Below are 8187 nucleotides of genomic sequence, written 5' to 3'. Positions count from 1 at the left end.
GTGTTGGATACAGGGAAAGAGGAGTTTATTCAAATAAAATAACTCAGTGGTGCATACCACTGCTCCGGAGGGTCAACCTACACGTCACGGTGAGAGTTATGACCTAACCTAACCTTCGTTACCTAACGAAGAGAGTGAAAAGAGTTATGGCCACGGCTAGAAAGGCAGAGAGGTCGGGGGGGAGATGCTCCCCCTCGCATGTGCTCGTGCGGTCTATGGATCTCGGCTAAGGATTCACATCCTTTCTGCATAGCATGCTTAGGTGTTAAGCACGCGCAAGCTGCGATATCTACCCCAGAGGGCTGCTCTATTTGTGCTAGTTTTCCTGAAAAAACCCGTGAGAGGAGACTCAGGGTTGCGATAGTAGGAAACCAGGACCCATGCCTCTCCTCTCAGACTCAGCCCAGAGAGGAGACAGCTAAGCAGCTGCCAGAGCCTAGTACCTGGGGTGATATCATGGATGTGCAGGCTAATAAACCCGTCAGTGGAAGGAAACCAGGGCCCAAGCTTCAAACCTCAGACTCAGCCCAGAGAGGAGACAGCTAAGCAGCCGCAAGAGCCTAGTACCTGGGGTGATATCATGGATGTGCAGGCTCGTGACCTGCCCCCCCTCTTCGGTGATGCCCTTGCGGGTGTGACAGGAGACTATGATGATGAGGAATTATCCCCTCATCTTCTGGAGGATGATGAAGAGGAGGAGGAGGAGGATGCTATCCTCCCTCCTAATACATCTCGTCCACCAAGCAGCCAGAGTGGGGAGACACCCTCTTCCTCTGCTGTGGAGTTAGACTTATTGGAAGTTTGCCGTAGGGCTACGGCCAAGCTTTCCGTTGACTGGCCCTCTCAGCAATGGGGGAAAGGGGCAGAGAGGGATCTCTACGATGGTAAGAGATTGCCATCTTACACCAGTTAGACAGTTCATCCCAGCTGTCCCGGCATGCATGGCGGAGATGAAAAGACACTTGGACAAACCATTTTCCCACCGTGTGCCTGTTAAGGGTTTTGCACGACTGTACATTCAGGATATGGGGGAGCTGGGGTTAGCTGACCCCCCACAGGTGGAGCTTTCAGTAGCCAACCACTTGCATCCAGGACACAGGGCAGCGTTTTCGTCTGCAGGCGCCACGCTGCCTGGGAAAACGGAGCGGTTTTCAGCCTCGGTTTTCCAAAAGATATATAAATCCTCTGCTCTGGCTGTCAGGGCCCTTAATGTGACATCTCTTCTGACAGCATACCAGGGGGAGCTGTTGGAGGAGATGGGCCGTCAGCTGGACACAGGCTCTCCGAACCCAGCCCTTTGGGAGGAGATCTGTGTGATAGCCGATCTGAACCTCCGCACATCACGTGGGGCAGTTCAGAGCTGTGGCAGGAGTATGGGGCTAGCTGTGGTGGGAGAAAGAGCGTTGTGGCTCAGTCTCTCAGGCCTTTCAGAAAAGGAAAAGGTGGAATTTCTAGACGCCCCCGTAGATCCCAAGGCAATGTTTGGCTCGACTGTCACAGCCATGCGCCAACAGTGTGACTTGAGAAAGAAGGAGGGAGAGGCGTTCGAAACCTGCCTGCCAAGGAAACCGCCAGTCAGACCTTATCAGCCTGCTCGCGTGAGTTCCATGTCACAGTCAAGAGGGGGATACACGAACTATCGTGGTAATCGCCCCCCACCACCCCAGCATCCGGCTAATGTGTCAGCACAGCCAAGGCCGGCTCAGGCTAAGGGGAAACAGTCTTATGCTGTGGCTGCAGCAAAGCATCGTCCTTCTAACCCTCAAGTGGGCAAAAAGAGACGAGCGACCTAGGGTCAGGACTGTTTAACACAGGGGGACAGGAAGCAGCACCTGGGGTTTTCTGCTCCACCCCCCTCAGAGTTCAACACTTTTCTCCCACCCCCGGGGAAACGGAGAAAGTTGTTAACTGTAAACGGTCCAAGTTCAGTTGTTTTAAGGGCCAGTTCAGTAGGTTCACTCACAGTTGTACAAGGGTCAGTGCCACAAGTTCACGGAGTACTCCCTGCAACTATTCCCCTCCCTCCACCCACGGGGTTAATGTCGAGGGCAGAGGAGAATGTTTACACGAGCAAAGAAGGTGTAAAAATAAAAGAAACTCCCACGCATCCAGGCCAAGGGCCAAGGGCCAAGGGCGGGGAAGTATATAAAAACAATCAAAATTATGAAAACGAAACCAAAAGATTCCCCACTGGAGTTGCAATGCCCTTTTTCGCCACTGGGGGGCGCCACCGCACCACCAGTGAGCGAAGGGGAGCGGAGCTCACTCGCTGCGCGAGCAGAGAGCTGGCGCGCATGCGCAGTATCTCCGTGGATTCTATCCACAATAGAGAAGGGTTACAGACTCCAATTTGCTGTAAAACCACCGAGTTTCAAAGGAGTGGTTATGTCAACAGCACAGGGGGAATCGGCGCAGGTTTTAGAGGAAGAAATATCTTCTCTCTTGAACAAAGGAGTGATAAGAACGGTGCCGCGAGAGGAAAGCCAGCAAGGGTTTTACTCCCGGTACTTTGTGATTCCCAAAAAAGGTGGGGGTCTCCGCCCTATTTTAGATTTGCGGGCCCTGAACAAACACCTCAGGAAATACAGGTTCAAAATGCTCAACTTACGAACGTTATCACAAGTAGTGCGTCAAGGAGATTGGTTCACATCGATAGATCTCAAGGACGCTTACTTCCATATAGAAATATTTCCTGCACACAGGAAATTTCTCAGGTTTGCTTATCAGGGCAGAGCTTACGAGTATCAAAGGATTGCGTTCGGTTTGTCTCTCGCACCGAGAACTTTCAGCAAATGTGTAGAGGCTGCTCTGACACCGCTGCGTCAAGCGGGAGTCAGAGTATCAGCCTATTTGGACGACCTTTTGCTCTGCGCGCAGTCACAGCAGCAGGCAGAAAGGGATACAATGACCCTATTTTCACATTTGACGAGTCTGGGGTTCAAGGTGAACCGAGAGAAGAGCTGTTTACTCCCCGCGCAAGAGATAAACTATCTGGGTCTCAGACTGAATTCACTGCTATATCGAGCGTTCTTATCAGAGGAACGCATCAAGTCATAAATATATATATATTTATATATATATATATATATATATATATATATATACACATACATGTATATATTTACATTGAGTAAGTGGCTTTAAAAAAAAAGCCAAGTATAAGCCTAATTAAACATGCAGGGTTCTATAGCCTACATTTTTTTTTTTTTTTTCTAGCACTTTTACATTACACTGCACTTACAAATTGCATAAATAATATTATGAGATTAATGTTTTAAATATAAAAACGGCTGAAATAAAAATGCTAGAAAAAAATAGAATGATAACGATACTTTTAAATGTGAAACTAAAATTACCAGTAGGTGGCGGCAAACCACTGTCCTAATAAGTGAGTCACTGGGTCATTTATTCAAACGATTCTTTCAAAACGACTGATTCATTCAGGAACGAAGTAAGAAACAGTTTTTATGAATGGATCAGTGAATCATTGAATCTCCCGATTTGTTCAGAAACGCAAATCCATTCAGTAAGGAAACACATGCTCAACATGGCTTTGTTTTGAACCATTTCTTTAGTGAAATATTGTCTCTACAATTTAAATAACTTACTATTTATTTTTTGTCCATTGAATTGGACAAGAAGAAAAGTATGCCACAGACCATGCTGACCAAACCGTTCATATGATCGCTCTAAATGCGTGTGTCCTAGGAAGACACGGCAGCATAATTAGGCCTATATGATTAAATACCTATATTTGTTGCTTCACATTGACAGTGTTCAGTAACAAATAACCTAAATTCAAAAATAACAAAATCGGTATTACAGTGATAAGTTATACACTTAAGCCCCGTTCACACCAAGAACGATAACTATAAAGATAACGATATTAGCGTCCACACCAGCGAACGATAGCGTCTGTTTATTCTAAGCGCACACTCGTCTGCCGCTTTAAATTCTTGAGCTCGTTACAGCAGGATGGATTCTGATTGGCTGTCAGTGTTTTATCTTTCCCTGGGTCATTCCATTTTATTACACATAACTTAATTTCTGAACTTATTTGTTTTGTTTTCTTTGTATGTATGGATTACTTGGGTTGTTACCGACGTCTGGTGAAAATGTCAAGTCAACAGCACCTTTAGAAATATATTTACTGAGAACAATGGTGATGTGTTCAATAATTATTTTACCCGCTGTATATGACAGATTTTAATGTAGCATTTTATTCATATGTAAACATTGTTTAATTACCATTATAGCTATCTCATAAATTTTTGCTCACTCACTGTATTAGATGCTTTTTTGAACATTTTAACAATTAAAAAATATAAAAAAAGGATTTTTTACATGGCACCCCGGTTGGGGAACACTGCACTAAGTTACAAACACCTGAAGCAGCTGCTGTAACTTTTTATCGCTGGTTGGCCAGTTTACATATCAATCAGAAGTATGAGCCTCAGTGGGCGGGTCTTGTCGGGAGTGAATGACAATGCAAGTAGACACTGTTGGATGTGCAGAAAGCAAATCTGCGGTACTAATACAAATTATTTTAAAGGGGTCATATGATGCTAATTTTAAAGATCATTATTTTGTGTATTTGGTGTAACAGATATGTGGAAGATACACAGTTACAACTTCTGTGGGGCGTGAAGAGAAAGTAATGTAACTAGTAGTGTAACTAATTACTGTTGCCAGAAAGTAATAAGTAAAGTAACAATATTACTTTTGAAAGGAGTAACTAGTAATGAGTAATATATTACATTCTTTGAGTAATTAGCCCAACACTGGTCGGCAGTGCGCAGCAGACACACCCACCTTTAAATATATCGCTTATCCTGCCCAAAAGACCATAAACATTGCCGATAACATCTGAAGTAAAAATGAATTTACATACATCTAACATAAAAACTAATCACGTGTGACTGATTCGCTTCAAATCGGGTGATGTAATTTTAGGTCAGTGAGAGTTAAAGATTGGAGAAGTATATATTGGGGACAAAAAATGTAAGAACAAAGTAATAGTGAATGTATTAACATGTAAATTATTTTCAGACTTCAATACACCTTAAAAATTAAAACAATTTGAAAATGAAATATTTAAAAACAAATTCTGTAATGATCTTAAATGGCCAATTCTACCTAAAATTAAGGATATTCAGTTTAGGATTATTAATAATGTGTATCCAGCTGCCAAAATTTTACGGAAAAGATTCCGTTTTGAGTTTAGAAGAGCCTGAAACCATTGAACATTCATTTTTTTCTTGTCCAGTCACATTGAAGTTCTGGCAGGATCTTTACAGCTGGCTAAATATTGATATCAACACTGATATTTCATCACTAAATTTGTTTCAGATTTTGGTTTTTGGTTGTGCAGATGGTCTTTGATGTTAAACATTAGTATTACAATGGGTAAATATCATATACACAAAAGCAAGTGGAATAACAGTAAACCCTCTTTAAATTGCTTTTAAAATGAATGTAAAAAATACTTAGAATATTTAAAACACTTATCCAAAGATAATCAATCCCTTGGGGAATTGTATAAAACCATGTAGGAGTCTCTTTCCTTTTAAGACTGGTAAGATTTTGTACCTATTTTTTTTTTTCCTCCTTGCAACCCCCTGAAATGTTTAAAGAATGTTTGTTTTGTTTGTTGTTATTGTATGTAGAGAGATATATATATATACACACACACATGGCCATTTATGTATGATGGAGATGTGATTGGTAAAGTGTATATTTTGTCATATACATTTTATTGTTCCCCATTTGAGTGTGTAAATTGATACTGTTGAATAATTAAAAAAAAAAAAAAAAAATGTAAGTCAGTGTTTTAGCGGTGACTCAATGGTGTTCTCTGCCGGTAGGGAATAGTAAGATGGCGGATCGAACACTTCCGGTGGCTTCACAGTGGTCTTCAGTGGTCACTACATCAAATCTCAGCAAAAAATATATTTTATATATGTTAATTTAGATTTGTTCGTAAAATAATATAAATACATTATATTATATTAAAATATAAATAACTGTATTTTTTAATACAACACTGAATTATTGAACACTTTTTTAAACTATTACAATTATTTTTTATTAGCTAATAAACTAATAAAACTACACATTCTGAACAATTATAGTTTTAAGCAGTGTATTAGTAGTTCGTTAGTATGCTACACTCTAAGAAAAGTCTGTAAAAATAGGACACAATCTACTATGTTAATATGAAGGAAATTTCCGTATTGATTTTTCACGTTTTTTTTTGTACCTGCATTTTAAATTACCCATTGTATTTTGTGTTTTCGGGTTACAGGGTTAGAACGGATAATGGATAACACATAATGTCCTGAAAAATTACTAGTACCTTTTCCATTTTTCTCAATATTTTTCTTACAGTGTACTAACTGATCTACAATCGCAGGTACAAGCTATAATAAATGAACAATTATTAAATTATTAAAGTATTCAACTATTATTATTAAATTGAACAATTGCAAAAAATTGTGTGCCTTTTTATCGTTTGAGTCACTTATCAAAAGTTGCTCAAAATAGCCAAATAAATTCTAAAAATAGCTAAATTTGTTCCTATGTGCTTTTGGAAGAAAAAGTTGCTAGGGTAGTGTGAAAAGTTGCTAAATTTAGCAACAAAATTGCTAAGTTGCAACACTGGGAGTCCCGCCATGTTGGCTCAAAGCGTCTGTTTAGTTGCGCGTAGAGCTCCCCCTAATGGCAGTCCGCGGAGAACCAAAATGGCGACAGTGTGGTCCTGATGCTGCTGGATGCTGATGAAGCCATACGCTGTGCAGTGTGTCTCTAAAGCGGGTCTGATCGATTATTATTGGCCCGGTCTCTGTGGCGCAATGGAATAGCGCGCTGGACTTCTAATCCAGAGGCTCCGGGTTCGAGTCCCGGCAGAGATGCAGTGCAGCTCTCGGATGGGGCATGTTATTTGTTTTTTTTTTGTGCATTTAGTACACATGAAAGATATGAGTGTAATAGTTTAAGGCTGCTTCTTACCTGTGTGCGTTGACTAAAAGCACACAGAATAGTGTAAGAAATGTAAACCCCGAAAAATGAAGAGCATTTTATATGGACTGATTAAATGAATAAAAATTCAGTATCCAATCACTGTAAATTTACATGTATCAACAACAAAAAAAGAAGCAAAGATTCGCTTAATTTATTTCATTAAAAACTCTCTCTTTTTAAAAACTCTCTCTCTCTTTCACACACACACACACACACACACTTTTTGTCGCTGTGGAGTTCTAGGGAGGGAGGGCAACTGAACTGGGCTGGGTAAAGGGAAATATTGATGGCAGTTCGACTCAGTTCAGCGAATCGGTTCTTTCGAGCGTTCGTTTTAAAGAACCGGTTCAAAAACAGCGAATATTTTAAGCACTTCAAAGTGTAGAGGAAAAAAAGCGCTTTCTGTAAAATAGAAGAGAGGATTTAACATCTTTTTTGTTTATGTCAAAACATTTTTTTCTCATAAAAAAATCTGAATATGTCCAAATAATTATTTTCCCTTTTAACAATACAAATGCTTACAAATGCAATACAGGTTCAGTGCATTGGTAACTTATTTATTACTCTTGGTTAGTTGTTTATGCATTAATGTAAATTTTAGGTAAGAATCTGCTACTGTCAATTACTCGCCTACATATGACTAGCTATATTTGGGCACAAAACAACCCTGTGTAATGCCAACCAAGATGGCGAATAGGGGGGGGGCCCCCGCCACTATATAATGCACCGTATTGGCGGCATAAGCTCAGAATCTTCCTCTTTCACACATCCAATCGAAGACAGCTGTGGAGAAAACGCAGAAAGACGGATTTCTTTCTAGGCGTTCCAGCATGTCCAAAGTTTGCACGCTGTGTTCGGGACCCATCGAGGCCCCGGACACTCACGAGTTCTGCATCTGGTGCCTGGATCTCGCCCATGCGGAGGCAGCACTCACCGGAGGAATTCACCGGAGGAATTCCACAGCGAGGAATTCTCAGTGTCATCGCCCTAGGTGATTTCTCTCGGCGCAGTTCACCCCCCCCGCTCTCCTGTGTGCTTGGCAGAAGAGAGTCTTCAACCCACCTCTGGCGCTTCGGAGATTATCTCGTTCGGTGCGGCGGGGGACGACGACGATCTTGACGAGGCGCTGTCCCTAATGGCGTCTGAGAAGGACTGGGCCCGCCCTCC

At 41.6% G+C, this 8187-nt stretch overlaps 1 non-coding gene across 1 annotated transcript; it reads left to right on the top strand.

The window, feature by feature from the left end:
• Nucleotides 1-6837: 6837 nt before the first annotated feature.
• Nucleotides 6838-6911, top strand: trnar-ucu (transfer RNA arginine (anticodon UCU)). The gene has a single exon. It is a non-coding gene; the product is annotated as a tRNA-Arg (tRNA).
• Nucleotides 6912-8187: the final 1276 nt, after the last annotated feature.

This window comes from Sinocyclocheilus anshuiensis, unplaced genomic scaffold (assembly GCF_001515605.1).
Source record: "Sinocyclocheilus anshuiensis isolate Anshui unplaced genomic scaffold, SAMN03320099.WGS_v1.1 scaffold874, whole genome shotgun sequence".
Classification (NCBI taxonomy): domain Eukaryota; kingdom Metazoa; phylum Chordata; class Actinopteri; order Cypriniformes; family Cyprinidae; genus Sinocyclocheilus; species Sinocyclocheilus anshuiensis.
The sequence above is the reverse complement of the archived record's forward strand: the minus strand, read 5'-3'. Positions and strand labels throughout refer to the sequence as shown.